We start from the raw sequence: 22,078 nt of genomic DNA, 5'->3' as shown, positions 1-22,078 counted from the left end.
CCTAAGGTCAATGGTTATAAGGTGGAAGTAATTGTGGTGAGGTCTCCAATTTTTGTTCTGACTCTTCAAAGGCATAAACTCAGTGCCTTCTGTGATATAGCATAGTAACTTTCAAGTAAAATACTTGAATAAACACTTGGGAAATGTGGAAAGAATCACTTGTTAGCATACCAACAAGAACATGGAAGTAGGAAGCAATACGTACACCTTCCACTTTCCAGGATAAATGACAAGTTTGAAATTGATGCTAGAATAACTTTTTCACTGCTCAGTTTTAATTTTGAGGGTTAAAGACACTACATTTTTATGTAAATATTTGAATTCTCCGGGATTCATATGTTAAAGAATAATCGCCAAGATATTGGTAGTTGAGGGTCTTTGTAAGGAAGTTATTAGGGTGGAGCCCTCATTAATGGTAATCAGTGCCCCTGTGGAAAAGATGCCCAGAACTCTTCACTTTGTCAGAGTGAGAGAAAACAAACAGAAGACTATGAACCAGGAAGTAAAGCCTGCACCAAATACCAAGCCAACTGATGCCTTCATCTTGAGCTTCCAACTCTCCAGGACTATTAGATGCATTTCTCGTGTTTATAAACCACCTAGATTATGGCATTTGTTATAGAAGCCTAAATAGACTCTGACAGGCCACTGACAACATCTGTTTTCCTTTAGAGCAGACCGGCCTTGGCAGCAATAAGCACACCAATGAACCCAAAACAGTTGTGAAATCTACATTCAAGACCTTAGTATTGGCCCAAAAGCTAACATAAGAATTCTAAACTGCAGAGAAAGAAGAGCATCTGCCTATAGAAGAAAATTAGCATAAACCCAACATACATATACAATATTAGCAGCACTGATGTTAAGCTTTTATTTACAATATTACCCATATATACACATAAATACATACACAAATATTATATAAAAATCAGATAACGCATTAACGTAGACATATATTTACATATAAGTAAATGATACAATTTTAAGCAAACTGAAGGGAAAAAATCACTATAATAACATCAAATTAAATAAAATCAAGCCAAGAGTTGAAAGTAAAAAGATTTTTACATTGATAAAAGTTAACTCCATCTCAAATGTAAATGATTCAGAATTCATTCAGAAAAAGATTAACATGTTTGACTATGTAATAAATTCAAAATGTCTACATTTTGAGACTCTGCTTTCTTGGATCACTCTTTGAATTTTTTATGATGCTATTGCACATGAATGAAAATTTTGGCACATAGTCTTTGACTCTCGCAGACTAATTGCTTGTACATGACTGAACCCAACATACTTAATGAGGTGAGTTGAGGGGCATTGGGATAAGCCTTACATTAGAAACTGGTCACATTGTTCCTGTATCAAGTAAGCCTAAACCAAAACAAGATGGTCATCCCAGTAGTAGCACAGAGAGAACAAATATATAAGGGCTTAAGGAAGTATTAGATGACAAAGGTATGAAATAGTGCATAAATTGTATCAACTGTACAGCTAGGCAATTCACAGAAGATAACTGCATGATTCCAGTAAGTGTATCTTGACATGTACACAGTTTTATTATCAGACAGCATATTATAAAACAATAATGAACTCATCATTTTTAGATAGACAAGCATTGGAAACTTGATCATTTCTAGTGTTAAATTTTAAGTGCATAAAAATGGTTTTCTGCATTGACTATTCCGTGAAAAGAAAAGCACAAAATTCAGAGGATATTCAGAACAACTTGTAACATTGTGCCTCTTTAAAGCATATTTAGTTCTTCTTAAGGGATATAAGTTATTTTTTTTATCTAACACCAAAAACCATCCCTAGGAACTACTTAATTATAAGTTCAAAAGATATGCTATCTGCTTTTATCCTCCATACCTAAAATACTGTAGCAAAGCAGAAGCAGGGTTTCAGCATTAGAATATTTCATTAAAAAGAAAAAAAATAGGAACACCTAACACAGAAATAAAAGGATCTTACTTGTCCAGAATTGTAAACACCTCTCCAATATCTCCCATATCCCTTTTGGATGTCCTGTCCACCATTCAACTTGAAGCCTAATGATGCCTTCTATGTGGTTCTTCACCATCAATTATGCTCTCTAGCAAAATCTCAGCTGGTGCCTTAATTACAAAGCTCAGTAAACATCATTTCCATTTATTAATTTATTTGTTATCAATTTTGTCATTAATCTCCTCAAAACCTATTTCTTAGACATAATTCCCAATTTGACCCTTACCCTTGCTTTATCCCCTAAATACCTTTTTGTCTTTATTATGCATCTTAAATAACTGTCTTAGACTAAAATAAAACTCCCTAGTCTGATATTGCTCACATATCTGAACTTCTTTGCTAAAATGAGATTTTTTTCAAAAACATTGATAGCACAACATCTTATTTTCCAGCTTATTGTACATTCTTTGAAATCTCAAATTCAGATAGCTTATCCAAATTGTAGAAAAATTATTTTTTTCCTAGATTCTTTGTTTATCCTCTTAAACTACTTAATACCCTCATGGGTTTATCTCTTCTTTTAGTAACATGTTATACAAAGCAAATAACTGATAGACAATACATCTTTTCCTGTAGAACCACAGGCTCTGTATTTGGTGTGTGTGAGCAGTTGAAAGTAAGAAATAATTTGAATGAATTTTGATTCTATATAATAGTTTCAATATCTTTAGTCTCCAATACCTGATTTCCTTTGATTAACAGAAATCAGTGTCACAGATTTTATGCTTTTATTATAAGAGAACTTAGATCAAAAATAGCAATTTTTATATTATTTAGAGTGAGAATACTAATTTTAATTGTCAATATGACTGGATTGAGAAATGTCATGGAGATCAGTAAAATACACTCTGTGTCATCTTGTTGTAAGAGGTATAAATCGTAATGATTTCCCATTATTGATTGAAAATTAGGTGACTGAAAATTTGATTAAGATCAAGTACATCAAATATCTCCTTTGCATTTGACCTTTTCCCTTTCAAAATAACAAGTGTCCTAAATCTATATGAATACCTTGTTCCCATTAACTTCTATCATTCAGTGATTTTAGTATTTATTGTTAATCTTTGCCTGAATCACTTATGACAATGATGCTTATAAGCTATAGTCTTCTACTTGTATCATTCCTTCTGAACATATTATCAGGTATTGTTCTGTTTGCAAGACTGATTTTATTTTTTCCCTATTATTTGGCAGCCCAATGAACCCATTAATATTTTGTATTTCATGATAGTCCATTGGTAGAATTATAATTTATGAAGACCAAATTATTCCAGCTGTTTTGAAATGTTTCTATCAGCTTTGGAGAACTTCCATTTTCTGAGGGTTTCTTTTTATGTCTGGTCCTACTATCAATAATAAATTTCAATTACCATATTTGTTTTTGTATTCTCTACATATATTACAATATTGAGAGATGTTTGCAAGTATTACTATGCTCCTCAAAACCTTACTTAAAGGCTGAATCCAAAGTACACCAGCCATGCACATTCATGGATATAGCAAGTAACTTCTCGCACATTATCTCTATCATAGGAATAAATACCTATCTCATTAGGTTCTTAGAAAGATTAAGACACTAAATAAACTGCATTAATATTTAATATGGAATGCTTTCATGCAGATTGGGTATTCTAGAGTAAGATGAAAAATGCAACTATAAACAACCATGTTGACATATGCCTGTAATACAAATACTTGGAAGGTAGATACAGGACTGTTACAAAATTTGAGATACAGAGTAAATTCATCCTGAGTTACAGAGTGAATCCATGCCAAGCCCCTCAGAAGACCATGTGTCAAAAATCCAAGGTGTGTGCTAATTATTACAAATGAGGGAAACCATGCAGCCGATGTTTCTTTGGATCTGGCTTACTTCACCTAATGTAATTTTTTACCAAGTCTTTCCGTTCCTTACAAATGGAGCAATATTATTCTTTCTGATAGAAGCATATAATTTCATTTTGTACACATACCACATTTTCTTGATCCATTCATCCACTGAGGGGCATCGGGTTGATCCAATATCTTAGCTATGGTAAACAACGCTGCAATGAACAGGGTGGCTTTAGTGTGACCTGATTTGTGGTCATTTGGATAAAGGCCAGGAGTGGGATTGCTGGGTCATAGGGAAGCTCTGTGTTTAGTTTTTGCAGGAATCTCCATACTGAATCTGCCTATAAATCTACAAGTAAACCCAATGAGTAGTAAAAGACAAGTAATTATACTTGGACATGATTAATTAAACAGAACTTTAAACATTCACACAGTGAGACCAAAGGAGGCTATTCTTAGGAGAGGATCACAAGCGCTCTGTAGCTATGTGCATATGATCATGTAAAATGATTCTTAATGAAATGAACTCTAAGAAATGGAAACAAGAGTTTTTTTCCCATTGTACTCTTTGTAGTTTTTTTCTCTCTCTCGTTTCTTTTGTGCCTTTTGTTGCTGCTTTTGATTTCTATATCCTTTGTTATATATGTTTATCTGATTTAAGGAGGGGAAGGGGGAGCGCAGAAATAGTGGGACAAAGGGTGAATCAATTCAGCAGTGATACAACTAGACATTATACTGGAAATTAACTGTACAACTTTGGGGGACAGGGGCCAGGAGGAGAAAAACTGGGAGAAAATGAGGGAGGGAATCTCATTGTTCAAAAAGAAATGTATACTGGGTGCCTGGTGGCTCATGCCTGTAATCCTAGCTACTCAGGAGGCTGAGATCTGAGGATCGTGGCTCAAAGCCAGCCTGGGCAACAAAGTCTGTGAGATTCTTATCTCCAATAAAACACCAGAAAATTGGAAGTGGTGCTGTGGCTCAAGTGTTAGAGCGCCAGCCTTGAGCTGACGAGCTGATTGATGGACAGCGCCCAGCCCAGAGTTCAAGCCCCACAACCCACAAAAAAAAAAAAGAAATGTATTTCATTACCTGACTTATGTAACTGTAATACCTCTGTATATCACCCTTGCAACAAAAAAGAATCAAAGGTGTTGGATACAGCCCAGTAATGGAGTGTTTCCCTCATATACACAATACCCCGGGTTTGATCCATAGTAATTAAAATTCAGAAATACTTTTTACCACCTTATTAACTGCAGTCAAATCGCTTACCTTTTATGACTTTCAGTCACTATGTCCCAAAGAAATATTTTCCCTCACTAAGGGAAAAGGTTGAATCATTGTAGCCTCCTGGTTGACCTTTCAAAATTTGATTATTCAGCTTTTCCACTGTGTATTCCACTTTATTTCACTAAAATATATATTGACAAGTAGAATCATTCATTTCAACCATTTAATGAAACCATGTCTTCCCCGGAAAGCTACAGCAGTTACTATCATTCAGCTCATGATTACGGTTCTTTTATTTCCTAAGCTAAATCTTGTGAGAATATTGAACTGTCTCTACAAGACACCCAAATAATTGTTTCAGAATCAACATGTATTTCAAACCACTTGGTACAAACAAGCTGAGACATATTTAGAGGACTTGTTGAGTCTGATTCAATATTTAAAGGTAAAATCTTAAAAAAAATTAAATAGGCATATGTATTTTGAAAATGTCTACTATCAGCTCTGCCTTGCTTAATTCAAGTCACCACTTTCACTAAAGGATCTAGACCAAAAATAGCAGAGCAATTAAAAACACTCCACAGACAGTGACTCATGTCTGTAACCCCGGCTACTCAGGAGGCTCAGATCAGAAGGATGGCAAGTCAAGGTCAGCCTAAACAGAAAGTTAGCAAGACACACACTTCCTGCAACAAATAAGACATCCTTGTTGGTATACACCTATAATCTCAGCTGTGTGGGAGGAGTAAACTGGCCAATGACAGGGCCTTCCACAAAAACACAAGATCCTATCTAAAAATATAACCTAAAATAAAAGGCCTGAGCTGGTGGCTCAATGATAGAGCATCCACTTAGCAAGTGTGAGGCCTTGACTTCAACCCACAGAGCCAACACACACACACATACACACACACACACACACACACACACACACACACACGCACATACACACATACACACATTTATGATTAAAAGGTGAAAGACACAAGAAAAGTTGTCAATGAAATCCTGTTCTTGGAAGCTTACATAGCCCTTAAACTATTCCATAATAACTTTTAAATCTTGGCAAGTAAGGTTATAATTGTGTCTTATTCTTTTTTGTTATGTTTTATGCCCCACTTCGAAATTTGATATTTAGTCAGTGATTTTGGTCAGAGTGTCGCATGCAAGGTGTCACACATGGCATGCAATCTAAATACAGTAAGAGCATATACATAAATGGCATAGTACACTGTAATTTTTAAGATTCAAGCAAACACAAGTGCATAACTTCATACTCACCCTAAATTTTCATGATTTTTATCCAATGTATAGTATCAAAAGGATGCAAACATAAAGAAGTAGTAATTGCTTATTACATTTTTAATCTTTTTCTCTGATACAGGAGAAATTGTCCCACATCTATAGTCCTGAAAATGAGCTTCTAAATCCCAATAACTTTTTATAAACACTAAGTAGCCACAGACAGAACCAATGCACCATGCACTATTTTAGAGGTCAAAGAAGTCAGCAGTCAACTGACAGCAAAACATGTTTCCTGGTGCATCTCTGATCGGAGTGGGCAGAATAAGATAATAAACAAAACAAGTAAATGAGAAGCCTGTCAGTAAACAGTACTTTCTATGGAGTCAAGCATTCTAGACTAAGAGATTACAAGTTAAATAAGATGCTCAAAAAATCGGCCCACCATGAAAATGTTAAACAGAGCGAAGATCTGAGAGAAGTGAATTAGCAAACCACACAGCTATCTTTGAGGACCATGCTGTGACTGACCTGCACCAAATTCCTCAAGAGATGGCAAGGATGGCAGTGTGCAGGACTAGCGATAAAAGAGGCAGGAAGTAAGGATGTCCCTTCACAGAGTCGCTCAGCCACGTGAGAGTTTGGCTTTGAACTTGAAGTCAGATAGAAATGTCTCTGGGACTTATTTCATTTTCTGTAAAAATCTTATTCTGACTACTGTCAAGCTATAGCAGAGAAAGATAGAACTAGGAGACAAGTTAGGAGGCCATTGTCATATTCCAGGGAGTGATGACGGGAATTCACAGTTCTGGTAATTGAGCATTTGAAAATACTACTGTAAATCTCTTTACCAGTCTGTGAAGTCATGGGATCTTCAGTCTTCTTGTATGGATTTTTAAAATTTTATTGTAAAGATGCTGTACAGAGGGGTCAAAGTTACATGAGTAAGGTAATGAGTACATTTCTTGTCAAGCATTGCTACCCCCTCCTTTGTGTTTGAACTCACATATGGCAGATGAAGTTAGTTAAAATGAGCCAGAGTTCTGAAAGGCACCTCAGGGTGTCACATGTATGGGGAGGTGAGGTAAATGCCTGGTGTATTTATGGTTGCCCAGAGAAAGGTTAAATGAAGAACTGGGAGCAGTCCTCTTTCTTGCTTAAGCAGAGTTCAGCAAAGCTTTGTAGTTGTGCCATGGAGTGGGGAAAAAAGTAGTCATAAAATGCAGAACTTCCCATGATGCAATCTTTCTTAGTTTTCCTCTTTTTTGTAGTGTTTTTGTTTTGTTTTGTTTTTTTCTCCTATGGATGCCCTTTTTTTATTTCTGACAAGATAATCAGAATTGTTTGTGGACTTTTATGAGGTGGGTTATAACATTAGGAAAAAGTCAGAGGGTCTTTATAAAATGGAGAGAATAATCTCCTTTTGGCTAAACTTATTGTACTGACCAAATACAATCACACCTCCTGAAAGGGACTAAGGAAAGTTTTGTAAGTGTTTGGGAATTACTGTTTTTGAGCCAAACATCCAGTCATTCATTGTTTGTTTGGTCCCAGTCCTCTTTATTTAGCATGATGGCAGTAAAGAACAATAATCCCTACAAGATGATATGCCTCCTCTAAGTCCTGAACATTCCAGTTTATATGAAACCTAAATCACTTTCTTGACTAGTCAAGAAGAAATTTCTCAATTTAATAATGTCCTGATTGCATCCTAAATATATGCTTACCATAAATTATTAAACTGTTTAATTTATACCACTAATTAGTTACAAAGTAACTTTCCAACTGAACAATTTATTTAACAAGTGTTAAGATTTATTTATATCATCCTGGAAGCATGGAAAAATTGCTATCACTAGTAAAGAATATTGTTTTGTTTGTTTGTTTTTTTGGGTCCGGTCATGGGGCCTGAACTCTGGGCCTGGGCGCTGTCCCTCAGCTCTTCAGCTCAAGGCTAGTGCTCTACCACTTGAGCCACAGTGCCACTTCTGGCTTATTTCTTTTTGCTTATGTGGTGCTGAGGAATCGAACCCAGGGCCTCAGGCATGCAAGGCAAGCACTCTACCACTGAGCCACCTTCCCAGCCCCTAAAGAATATCTTAATATGCCATTTTAAGAAGATGCCAAGCTGTGGGATTTTAATAACTGACTATTATATCCACATGATACTCTATTTTTTCTTTTCAGATGCCTAGAGCTACTAGTCATTAAGACTCTCACAAAAAAGGTCTGTAGAAGACAAGACTCCACAGGGTGCTTAGGAGCCCTGAGTGGTCTGCTCCCTGCATGGAGTCCAGTGACGTCAAAGAAAATCAGTTCTGTTGTAATCTAAAATGACTCTCTTCATGGTCAATGATCTCTAGCTGAGATACCTAATGAGTGCCTTACCATCTTACCATGATCTGTTTATGGTATCTGACTTTTGGAGCATCTCTTCCTTGCAATTATCTCTCCTAACGTATAATAAAAGAAGTCTATTCATATAGTTTTTTTTTAATTTAACAACTCTTATAGAACAATTTTTGTATGCTATTGCCATAGTATCCAAAATGCCTACAGGCATTAGAACAGATAAACAAGGACCTAGAAGATAGTTTTCAAAATACATTACAAATGCTGATGAAAAATGTGACTAATGAAAAGATACAAAACCTCTACAAGAAAATTTGTGAACAAGATGAGACCAACCAAAGATTAGCAAAATAATTCATGGAGACTCCAAACAGAAAGAAAAGTAAATTCTGAGAAGACAAGAGAGCCCAAGGAAAAAATAGATACCTAGTTAAAAGATATGAGAGAAGACACAGCTAAAACCCATACCACCCCCCTTCCCCTACCCAAAGAAAAATTGTAAAGAAAGTCCATAGAAGAACTAAAACAAAGCTTTTTTACATTTAAACACAAGAATTTCCCTTAGGCACAAAAATTTCCATTCTGTTAATTTTTGTTCTTGGCTTCATGTGGAGTGCTCTTCTATCATCAAGGCTTCTAAACTACTTCAACCCTTGTGTCTGCAGTTCCTCAAAATGTGTGAAGGTTGTACCATAGATTTATGCCTTTGATGTTTAACTAGAACTGCCGTGAATTGTTAAGTGTGTCTTTTCTGTTTAGTAAGTCCTATAAATGCTTACATTCACGGTGAAACCAATTTCAGAGATTTTTTTGTCTTCTATCTTTGCTGTTGCCTTGTGCAATTATAAGGAAATAGAAGCTAAAAATGTACTCCTTTTAGAAATTTCTACAGGCAAGATTCTCAAATAAAAATGCCAAGTAGTAAGTGGGCACAATAGCACATATTTGTATTCCCATCACTTGGGAGGTTGAGGCATGAGACTAGAAAGCTCCAGGTCAGACTAGTTTAGAAAATAGTTCCATGAGACTCTGGGCAAGAGAAAACAGAAGAATGCAAACCTTGTATCAATATAAACATTTTCCTCCAAATTTCCACCTTGGAGAAAAAATAATAGCTACAGAAGATTTACACATCTCTCATATTTGTATCTTTCCTGTATTTATTGTTTAATCATTGTTTATTTTGCATTATTATTATAAACTTGAATGAATTGATGAAAATTTGTAGGAAAATAATCTCCAGTGGTCAAAAAACATAAAATGACCAATATCCACAAATGAAAAAACTTCCCTTATCTCCCTCTCCAATCAAGATTCAACCAGTACAAAAAATTTTACTGGATAATACAATATTTTCAGTTTAAAAATATTTCTAAAATCCCAAGACAGTCATATGATGACTTGAACACAAAATTGATTCTAACACTCAACCAAGGTGACACGAATAACAATGCAGGCCAACTTATGACTATTATTGAAAGACTCAATAATGAAATATTTACAAATAGAACCAATCTTAACATTAAAAATTGTTTGGGCACTGGTAGCTCATGCCTGTAATCCTGGATACTCAGGAAGCTGAGATCTGAGGATCACGGTTCAAAGCCAGTCTGGGCAGGGTTGTCCATGAGATGCTTAACTCCAATTAACCATAAAAAGCAAGAAGAGGAGCTGTGACTCAAGTGGTAGAGTGTAAAAATTCAAGGACTGCCCTTAGGCTCCAAATTCAAGCTCCAGAGACTGGTAAAATAATAAAATAAAAAATTCAAGGCAAAAATCAAGACCTCTAATAACAACAGATGCTGGAGGGGATGTGGACAGAAGGAAATCTTACTGCATTGTTGGTGGGAGTGTAAACTTGTTCAACCACTTTGGAAAGCAGTATGGAGGTTCCTTAAAAGACTCCACATAGAGCTCCCCTATGACCCAGCAATCCCACTTTTGGGTATTTACCCAAATGTTTACAAACAAGACCACACTAAAGCTACCAGCACAACTATGTTTATTGCAGCATTATTTACTATAGCTAAGATCTGAAACTAACCCAGATGTCCCTCAGTAGATGAATGGAGCAAGAAAATGTGGTATATATACACAATGGAATTCTATGCCTCCATCAGAAAGAATGACATTGCCCCATTTGTTAGGAAATGGAAAATCTTGGAAAAAATTATATTAAGTTAAGTAAGCCAAGCCCAAACAAACATAGGTCCCATGGTTTCCCTTATATCTAGTATATGTATGAGTCAAGCAGAAAAGGTCAGATAAGGTGAAGTTAGGAAAATGAATCCTAAGATATGTATTTAAATGTTTCTTTTCTTTCATGCATTTGTTTCTAACGCATTTATAAGATTATTTCTTTGTAGCTTTGTATGTCCCTCCCCCACAGTATAACCCCTGCTTTCACTGTATTTGATGTCAGTATAATTTGTGGAGGGGAAGGGGAAAAACAAGTCGTTTAAATAAGGATACAAGTGGACCAGTTGCAGCAATGAGAAGTACAAGTTGTCATGTCAAAAACGAACTTTACAACTTTTGTGTGTGGGGGGGAGGATTGGGTAGGGGGGTGGGGGGAGGCTGGGAAGGGATGGGAAGGATAAACAAAGGAGGAGGCTACAATGCTTGATAAGAAATGTACTCACTATCTTGCCCATGTAATTGTAACCCCTCTGTACAGTATTTTCACAATAAAAAAATAAATAAATAAAAATAAAAAATTCAAAAAATTAGGACACAGTGGGTTCAATTGCAAGAGTGAAAAAAATGTATTAATGTTGATCAGGATGATAATTACATAAATTTAGAAAATTTATTTAACCAATTCTATAGATGATAAAATTCAACAACTCTTTGGCTTTTTGAATTGCACAATAAATCAGTATTAACTGAATATCTCCTTCACATAAATATTGCTTATATCTTCTCCAAAGGGAGCATCATGCTTAATAGGAAAATTCTAAATACATTTCCAACATTTTTTAAATAATTGAAGATGTTATTATCTCAAGTTGTATTGTATTTATAAATGGATATGTTCAACTGACACTCCATTGTACAATTATTTAACAATAATTAATAAATTGTTTAAAGATGCCAGTATCTGATGGTATTACATTGTGCTATATTTTGTATGTATGTTCATAAATTTAGTTTCAGTTATAAACAGAAAACAAAATTTCCCTTTGTTTTATGTTGACCTTGACTAACATACTGTTCTTATGCCACTTTGTAATTTTTTCTATCCTATGTGGATTCTACTGCCTTTCAGCCTACATTCTGAGTTGTTTTTAGCAGTCTTTACATTTAAAAATTCTGAGAGGGGCTGGGAATGTGGCTTAGTGGTATAGTGCTTGCCTAGCATGAATGAAGTCTTGGGTTTGATTTCTTAGCACCACATAAACAAAAAAAACTGGAAGTGGAGCTGTGGCTCAAGTGGTAGAGAGCTAGCCTTGAGTATAAGAAGCTCAGGGACAGTGCCCAGGCCCTGCATTCAAGCCCTAAGACTGGCAAAAATATATTCAAAAATTTTATGAGATGCAGAGTACCAAAATCAAATACAGTGACAACAGGGGATATACCATATGGGAAAGAACATACAAAAGAAAAAAATCACACAGTACATGAAAAACAACACCAACAAAGAAAAACCTCATGTCCGTATCTTGGGGTTCATTTCACTTAGCATCATCTTATATGGTAATATGTACATAACTTTTGACCTTTTCTGCTTATCTGATAAGATTATCCTAGACGTATACTAATTATTGCAAATGAGGGAAACCATGGGACCTGTATTTCTTTGGGTCTGGCTTACTTCACTTAATATGATTTTTTCCAAGTCTTTCCATTTCCTAACAAATGGGGTGGTGTCATTCTTTCTGATGGAAGCATAGAATTCCATTTATATCTATCTGTCTTAGATATATCACATTTTCTTGATCCATTCATCTACTAATTGGGGGAGGGGAAGGGGAATAACAAATTGCTGAAATAAGGACATAGGATGACCCATTGCAGCAATGAGACCCACGAGACACTATGTTGGAAATGAACCTTACAACTTTGTGGGGGGGGGGGGGGGAGAGTGGGAGAGGTGGGGTGGAAGGGATAATAAGAAAAAACAAAAGAGGGGGTAACAATGCTTGACAAGAAATGTATTCATTACCTTACTCATGTAACTGTAACCCCTCTGTACAGCATCTTTACAATAAAAAAGGAAAAAAACAAAAAATTCTATGAGATATATCTGTTTCTTAGTTTCAGTATAAATGAAATATGGAGCAGAGTTTTATTGTTGTGTTGTTTGTTTTCTCTTCCTATTCTGGGGCTTGAACTCAGGGCCTGGGCACTGTTCCTGAGCTTTTCTGCTCTAGGCTTGCACTCTACCACTTGAGCCACAGCTCCACTTGTGAATTGGGGGGGGGGGGGGTGATTGGAAATAGGCATAATAGGCATCTCACAGGCTTTCCCGCCAGGCTGGCTTTGAACCAAGGTCTTTAGATCTCGTTTTTGAGTAGCAGGATTACATGTGTGAGTCACTGGCGCTGCTATTAGAGGACTTTTTTTTGACCTTATTTTTTGTGGAGTTGGTAGGAGGTGATGTGCATCAACCACGTGACATCACATATGCTAGCCACCCACTGTACTATTGAGCTATTATACCCCAAACTAGCATTTTTATTTTTATAATATATACTGGAGTCAAATAGAAAACACTTACTAAAAGCAAATAATTCTATTTTTATCTTTAAAATCCAATTGTTTGAAAACAATTTAGATCTAATATACTATGACTTTTTTATTTCTTACTATATGATGTTTATACCTTCAGAATATTTTATTTCCTAATTTCTATGTCCTAATATTAGTAATAACCTTCTACTCTATTTATTGTATTCTTCCTTTACAGACATAAATTATACTTTAGTGAACATCATTTCTTTGTTTTACATCTTTATCTCTTTTAGCTGTGTCAACTACATTTATCGCAACCCTTTATCTTATACCAATATTTTAATTGACAACATCATTGATTCTGTTATCTTGATGTTTTGAAGATGCTGTATCAAAGATAGAGTATAAACAGATAAAACCTGGCTGATATAAATGCAAGCAATCTTGAGAGATACAGAATACATAAAAGATATAGAATGTAGATTGTTATAGAAATCGTAGGAGACTCATAATATACTGCATAGAAGGCTTGTGGGAGCTTAGGAAAACAAATGACCCATAGTGAAATTCTGAGAAATTATACAAGAAGATTGTGGAATGAAACTATAAAAGAAGGTGGAAGGAATGAAAAGGATAGAATGTTCGAGTTGAAATAAAGCAAGAGACTAGAATTCACGAACCATTTTTGTCCTAGGTGACATAGATCATTGACTAAACTGATAAAAGTGAACAGGCACCAGCACTGTGGAAGGCTCAGTGAGAACTGTCCTAGATAGCCATTCTTGGTATAGTACTGGGATCCTGATAGGAAGATGATAGCATTGACAAATAATAGAATTCAGATAGCCTGGACTGAATGGAAGAAACAGGATGAGTACATGTATTAAAAAGAGCAGGAAAACCTGAGAGGAAATTGTATGATTCTACAGACAAGATAGATAGATGAGCAGGCAATGAATGAACTGCTCAGATAGATGCAATAAAAAAATGAGGATAATTGAAATGAGTTCAATGAATGAAGGAAAGGCCATGAAGGAGGATCCTATGATACCTCTGCAGGTGTATGCTAACAGTTCTTTCTGTCTACCTTTACACATCAACGATGTGAAAAGAAAAAACAAACAAAGTAAAATAAATTTATGAATAGCAAAGAATAAGAAAGTATGAGAAAACAGACGTAAACTTTAAAATTAAAGGACTGTAACAAACATAAAATGGACAAAATATTTCCAATAGAAGTAAAAAAATTACATTACTTTAAGAAAAATAATCCTCACATATTGTTTGAGAATGTAACATTTGAAACAAGAAGGTCACAGAACATGTAAAACAAAAACTTTTTTAAAGCAAATATACCATATATGCTATAATGATGATGATGATGTAACTATAAGTAACAAGTGTAGCTCAAGAAAAGAATGTGTGAGATTAGCATGTCCAAGACCCTGCCTGGGTTTAATTTCCTAGCACCAGAATAAATGAATGAATGAATGAATGAATGAATACAAGATAGAAAAGTCTGTAACTCTAAAACTTGAATCAAAATAAAATTACAAATAGGAAACTCCATATAATATCTTTATGCATAAAATAAGGACAAAGTTTATAGAACTTTAAGTAGAAAAAAGACAAACCCCACCCCACATCAGATTCAATTGCACCTTATGTTAATAATTTACATCTTTAGTAAGAAGAAAGAATAAATAGGGGCTGGGAAGTTGGCTCAATGGTAGAGCACTTGCCTTGCATGCCTGAAGCCCTGGGTTCGATTCCTCAGTATCACATAAGCAAAAAGCAAAAAGCTGAAAGTAGTGCTGTGGCTCAAGTGGTAGAGCGCTAGCCTTGAGCTGAAGAGCTGAGGGACAACGCCCAGGCCCAGAGTTCAGGCCCCACGACCGGACCCAAAAACAAAAAACAAAACAAAACAGAAGAAACAATAAATAATCACAGTACAGAAGTTTAAAATGGTTGATGTAAACAGAACCATATTTCCAATAGTTAGAGAAACTCTACTTTTTCTTATTGTTATTATTGTTCCAGTCCTAGAGCTTAGGTGATGTCCCTCACTCAACCACTTGAGTCCTACCTCCACTTCTAGCTTTCTCTCTCTGTCTCTTTCTTTCTCTTTCCTTTTTCTTTTTTCTTTTTTTCTTTCTTTCATTCATTCTTTCTTTCTTTCCTTCTTTTCTCCTTCTTTCCTTCCTTCCTTATTTCCTTCTTTCTTTCCTTCCTTTCTTCCTTCCTTCTGTCTCTCTGTTTCTCTTTCTCTGTCTCTGTCTCTGTCTCTGTCTCTCTCTCTCTCTCTCTCCCCTCCCCCCTCGGTGGTTAATTGGAGATAAAAGCCTCTCAAACTTTCCTGCTTGGTCTAGCTTCTGCAATCCTCAGGTCCCAGCCTCCTGAGGAGCTAGGATTACAGATATGAGAGCTATTGGTGCCTGGTGCCAGTCTCTGAGGCTTGAACTCTGGGCCTAGGTGCTGTGACTGAACTTTTATGTTCAAGACTAGCACTCTATCACTTGAGCCACAGAGCCACTTCTGACTTTTTAAGGTTAATTGGAGATAAGAGTCTCATGGACTACCCTGCCCATACTGGCTTTGAACCATGATCCTCAGATCTCAGCCTCCTGAGTAGCTAGGATCACAGGCGTGAGCAACCAGTGTCCAGACACATGGGTAGCAGAAAACTCAATGGTAATACGGAGTAAAAGACATCATAACACATTTTTAAAGTGTCACAATATCTTTTAATAAGGTAAAGTATGAATATGAAAGACTGGCAAGCATATTTTTAATTCATGCTTCAAAGGATTATTACATCTCAGACTTCATGAAGAAAATGAGATTCTTGAAACACAAGAGAAATAGGGTCTGCATTTACAGGAAGTATGGTGAGTTGTCAGTCTTTCATAACTTTTAACATACTATATTGCTTTCAAATGTTTGGATTTTTAGCTGAAAAAATTATTCATTATTCAGGCACTAATGGCTCATACTGTAGTCTAGCTACGCAGGAGACTGAGATCTGAGGATTGCGGTTCAAAGCCAGCAAGGGCAGAAATGTCCCTGTGAGACTCTTATCTCCAATTAACTATTCAAAAACCAGAAGTGGTCCTGTGACTCCAAGAAGTAGAGTAATAGTCTTGACAAAGAAGAGCTCAGGACAGCCATCAGTCCACAATTGATAAAAAAAAATATCATTAGCTAGCCTTACCAGAATTCAGAGTACACAACATTGCAACATTCCATCCCATTTAATCCTTATAATAAAAGCTTTTTATGTTTAGTATTTTAATAATATATTTCTATGGATTCAGAAACTGTAGTACAAAGTGGTCGTGTAATTTACTTAAATTCATACAGGAAAGCTTGGTTTTAAACTTAAAGTGGTCTGCATTTAGAACGAACATATTTAATCACTAGTTATACACTTTAATTTCTAATTTGCACACTAGTATAATCAAACCCCAACCTTTGCAAATCTCTCTCAAAAGAGGCAGAACTCTATTCTTCTTAATCAAAAGTATTTACTTCTGCTCTAAGAAAGCTAGAAGTTTGAGCTTGACATATTGTTACACTTAACCTTGAGTATTTCTTGTGGCTAATAACCACTTTCTCTGAGATCACAAGTCAGATACTTTACATAGCAATACTAGTACAAAGTTTGATTATGCAATTTTCTTTCAAAACTCTTCCTTGAATTTCAACTTACTCCCTCTGGGACCAGCTCTGCAGCAAAACCCGAATACCAAGCTCCAACCAATGCTGATAACTTTCTGCTACCCTGTTATAGAATTATTAGAATGCCTCACAGATTATGTACTGTTTCAATTCCAATATTAACCACATCATATTCCCTGCCCTGGGCTTAGCCTGGTTTGAGTCATGCCAATAGTTTACATATGAGAATGGAAGAGATACCATACTTGAAATGATTGGATCTGTACATGGAGACTTCCACTCAGATTTAAAAGGAGGAATTTGGAGGTCAGGTGGTATTTGGAGGTCAGGCGGTGTGTGGCAGGGTCAGGATTCCAGCAGGGATCCCACATAAAATGGTGTGGGAAGCTGTAAGAATGAAAGAAATAATGCAATGGATATCTGGGAGTTTAGATATAGCAGAAACAGGGAATGCCTAGTGAGGGAAACTGTAGGCAGGGAACAAAGCCAGTCTCACAGTGAGGATACCGGGCTGCAAACAGAAGGACCTTAGGGGCAGGGCTGCCTCCAGCCCAGTGTAACTCACATCACATTACCACAGCTCCTGAGTACCAGACACGGAGCTATAGAATGTATTGTTTTCTCTGTTGGATTTCAGTCATGTCTCTATCATTTCTCTCTTTCAGAATTGAATAGTTACTCTATACCATCCTACCTTTAGCTTTTAACTGGCCTCATAGCTATGAATTTGACTTGAGTCTCTGAATTGTTTTGGTGTTGAACTTCTGACTAGTATTAGAACATGGGGAAGTTGTGAACGAAATGGGTGCACTTGCACTTTCAGTTTTATGCAGGGTTGTTGTACTATGTTATATCGGATTATAATTTTGCTGTTAATTAGGGCATTAAGTATAGTTTGAACAGATTTAGGGAGGAGAGATGTTGGCAGTGGGTGAAATTGTGATGGATCATCTTCATTGGTTATGATGGGGAAATGTCTAGGAGATTGGTTAAAGCACATCAATGGGTTTATCTTTTGATTATGTCAAGTAAATTGGGATAGGAGCCTCTGATCTAACCAAAAGCTTACCAATTGATAGATAGTTTTTTAATAGACTTTGGGGAAGTGGTGGAAGTGTGGAAGGTGGGAACAGGTTGGAGAAAGAAGTCAATGATGGTTTGTCTTTGAAATACCTATCTCATCCTTGCCCCTTCCAGTCTCTCTGAGTCCTGGCTTCCTATTTCACCATGCTCTTCTGCCATGGTGTACTATCTCCCACTAGTTGAGAACCACAGGCCCAGCCTACTAAAGACATAAATAACTGAAACCTGAGTAAATCTGAAGTAAATCCTTCCTCATTAAAACATACATGCACTCACTCACACGTGCGCATGCACACACACACACACACACCTCAAACAAGAAACTAATTAAGGTCGTTTGGCAAAACTCCTGAACTGGGAGTTGTCTTCACTAATGAGGGAGTTTTGTGTCCCTCACCTTCGCCAGAAGGCTAACTCTGTACATCATTTCTATATGTACATCATATCTGTTTGTATATCTATACCTTGCATAACTGCTCATTTTAAGTTCATTAATTACTTAATATAATGAAGCAAAAGATATATATCTTAGTCTAACAAACTAGAAAGCAAGTATTTCTGAAGAGTTTCATGCCTTGTTACCAAGTAATTTCTTCTAGATGACTTGTTTTTGTAAATTTAGATAAGATACTAGAGAAATTGCATGATTGTTAGTCAATTACGGACTTCCTTTTTAGGTTTTCCTTTTAAATGAATGGTTAAATAACTATATTCAATATAACACACATGTATGTTCCTCCCCCAAAGTATAACCCCTATTTTCGCTGAATTTGATATCGGGGCCCTGCATCTTGTATATACACTTCTCTAATTCGGGGAGGGGAAGGGAAAAAACAAAATGCTTAAATAAGAATACAGGTTGACCCATTGTAACAATGAGATGTACAAGACACTATGTTGAAAATGACCCTTACAACTTCGGTGAGAGGGGCGTGTAGTTGTGGAGGTGGGGAGGGAAGAGATGGTAGGGGAAAAACAAAGGAGGAGGTAACAATGCTCCATAGGAAATGTACTCATTACCTTGCTCATGTAACTGTAACCTCTCTGTACTGCATTTTTACAATAAAAATGTTACACAAATATTACAAAAATATTACACAAATGAATGCATGGGGAAAAAGTGAAAAGCATAGAAAGTTAGAAAAGAAAAGCATAGAAAAACATAGAATGCTATTATTTATTAACTCATCCGTGTTCCTTTGTTAGATCATTGGTTTGCTCTTATATACAGAGGTATGAGTGAACAGATATGAAAAACTGTGTCCTCCCCAGACCCTGTTTTAATGGATAAATTATAATGACACTATATACTTAATTATTGTATAAGTTATACTTTCTAATTTGTGAATACAAAAATATCCCAGTTACTATGCAATGCCAAGTAAATAAATAGCAAATAGCGCCCCCACTAACACTGTGATAAACTCATGAGTTGTCTTTTCTAGGTCTGAATTCCTAATAGGACATGGAATAGAGTCTGTTGTTAGTTACAAACACCAAGCTGAAGTAAACGTCCTTCCGAATAATAGCATTTGAAGAACTTCTCACAGAATGAAAAGGAAAAATATGCATGTTGACTCTGATTAAACTAACATGTGCTTCACTACTGTTCTTTCAGGGAAAAGATGGACAGCATCTTCAGTGACCAGATTGTACAATCATGAACAAAGTTCTTTGTAGCTCTTCACATTTGGAATATTCCTTCAAAACAATCATTTCTCTCTAGCTGAACAAAACAAATGCCATCCAGGTTTTGAGCTTCGTAATGGCGTTTGTTCTTGCAAGAACTTTATGCTTGCTAAAACTAAAACTCCAAGGCAGGGACACGCATCCATGTGTCAGAAATGGTTAAATACAAAGGTCAATCCTGTAAATACTATCTGAAAAGCCAAGAGATAACTTTTCCTCCACCAGTGACTCTGATAGATAAGAGTGCACTATGGGACCATCTCCGGCATATTTGATGTATGTCACAAGAACAAATACTTAACGGATTTCTAGAAACCCTTAGTTATATACTGGAAAAGCTCAAGTCCCAGATAAGTCCAGGTTCATCACATTCATCTCAAGTTCTCAACAAAATGTACCCTGTGATTTATTAAGTAAACAAAAAGATGTCCTGAAATGGCTCCTGAATACTAAAAAATGGAAATGGTTGGAGATATTACCATCAGCTGGCTGAAGCAGGCGCCTGACTAACTGCAATTCTGGGTCAGATAAGGTGATGCTTTCTTTGAGGGGCAGTGTTACTATGCACCCTACGGCTGCCATTTAAACAATCTTCAGTCAGAGTCTTTCCCTAGAGGATGCTACTGAGGGTTCAAAAGGGGATGCAGGCTTCGTGTGGTCCCCTCCCACAGACTCGCTTGTTTGTGCAAAATAATTGCCCTGCCAAGGGCTTCCCTCCCAACAATTCTGAGTTCCATTTATAAACTTGCTGTTCAATTTTAAGGACAAAATATTAATAATATTAGAAAATACTTTAATGGAGACAGTACATGGCTTAATTAAAAAAAAAAAAAAAAGAATTTGAAATCACACAGAGTACTGCGTACCCTGACTATTCATTTCCAAATAATGAATGTCTGATCTTACTACTGTAAAATAATGCCAAAATAAAGATACTGGTAGAAAAAAAATTGCCACAGCTCAAGTGGTAGAGCGCTAACCTTGAGCTAAAGAGCTGAGGGACAGTGCCCAGGCCCAGAGTTCAGGCCCCACGACCGGAACCCCCCAAAAAAAAAGAAAAAGAAAAGAAAAAAATGCCATAGGGACAAAACTGTTCAATGAAGAAATTCACTCAAGACTAGCTCTCATCATGTATATATAATTCATGATTATATAATAAACAGAAGTTAGATATTACTTGACTACTCATATACTTGAAAATAGGTGAAATAAAAAGTACAGAAAAAAAGAAATACATGTCTAACAGTCCACAGTCAAGAATCCATTGTCTATACTACAAAATGAAGAAAAGGTGGGTGGAAGAAGGGTGCAAATATTCAAAGGGGTGACATCCATATGAATTGTATTTATGAGTTGCTTTGTTAAATGGAAATTCCTTTGTACAACTACTTAAGATAATAATATAACTAAATAACAATTATAACACCTACATCTTTAAATTATATGCTGTACTCATCTAAATAATTTAATCATAAATTGTAGTAGTAAACTGATTATTATAAAAGCAAAGTTCTATTTCTTTGGAATATATTTTAATAATTTACCTCATGCCTTCAGACCTTACAGAAAAATAATTAACATAATATAATACATAAGACAGATCTAACAAAGTAGCTCATTTTAACATTATAACTGACTAGGTCAGATTCTATAAAAATATAACTGCAAGACTGGGGCTTTTTCACCTAAATGAATCCTTTGTAGGGTCACACTGTTCAAGAAGAAATGTACTCATTGCCTTACTTATGTAACTGTAACCCCTCTGACATCACCCTTACAATAAAATTGAATTTAATTTTAAAAATTGCTACCAATGATAAGTTCTAATAGCCTATCAAACAATTTTTAATGCCAAATTCAACAATAATCTTAATTGAGAAATAAATGGTACATCTCAGTAACATGCTTCTGCCTTGAATTGCATATATGTAGATATTATTTGTCCAGTTATTTTTTATGTATCTTCAGTCTACTTCTTAGGAATCAAAATGTCTTATGTTAAGTGCAGATGCTAAATCTCATTGTAACAGAAAACAGTGGCAATAAATTCAGCATCCAATTCAAACCTGCCAAACACTCACCAAATTGAAAACATAGATAATAAATCTACAGGCTTTCTTTATTTCTCACTATTCCAGCTATGCATATCTTAAAGCTGCTCTTGTGTCAAAGAGCAGGTTGTGCCAGAAACTAAAATAATCTTTTCTAGGTGCTGTGGGGTATATAATTCTTTTTTTGTCTTTCTCCTCCTCCTTCTCCTCCTCCTCTTCTTCCTTCTCCTCCTCCT

Source organism: Dipodomys spectabilis, unplaced genomic scaffold (genome assembly GCF_019054845.1).
Source record: "Dipodomys spectabilis isolate Male_0828 unplaced genomic scaffold, ASM1905484v1 ptg000002l, whole genome shotgun sequence".
In the NCBI taxonomy this organism is placed as follows: Eukaryota; Metazoa; Chordata; class Mammalia; order Rodentia; family Heteromyidae; genus Dipodomys; species Dipodomys spectabilis.
Note: the sequence above shows the minus strand (reverse complement) of the source record.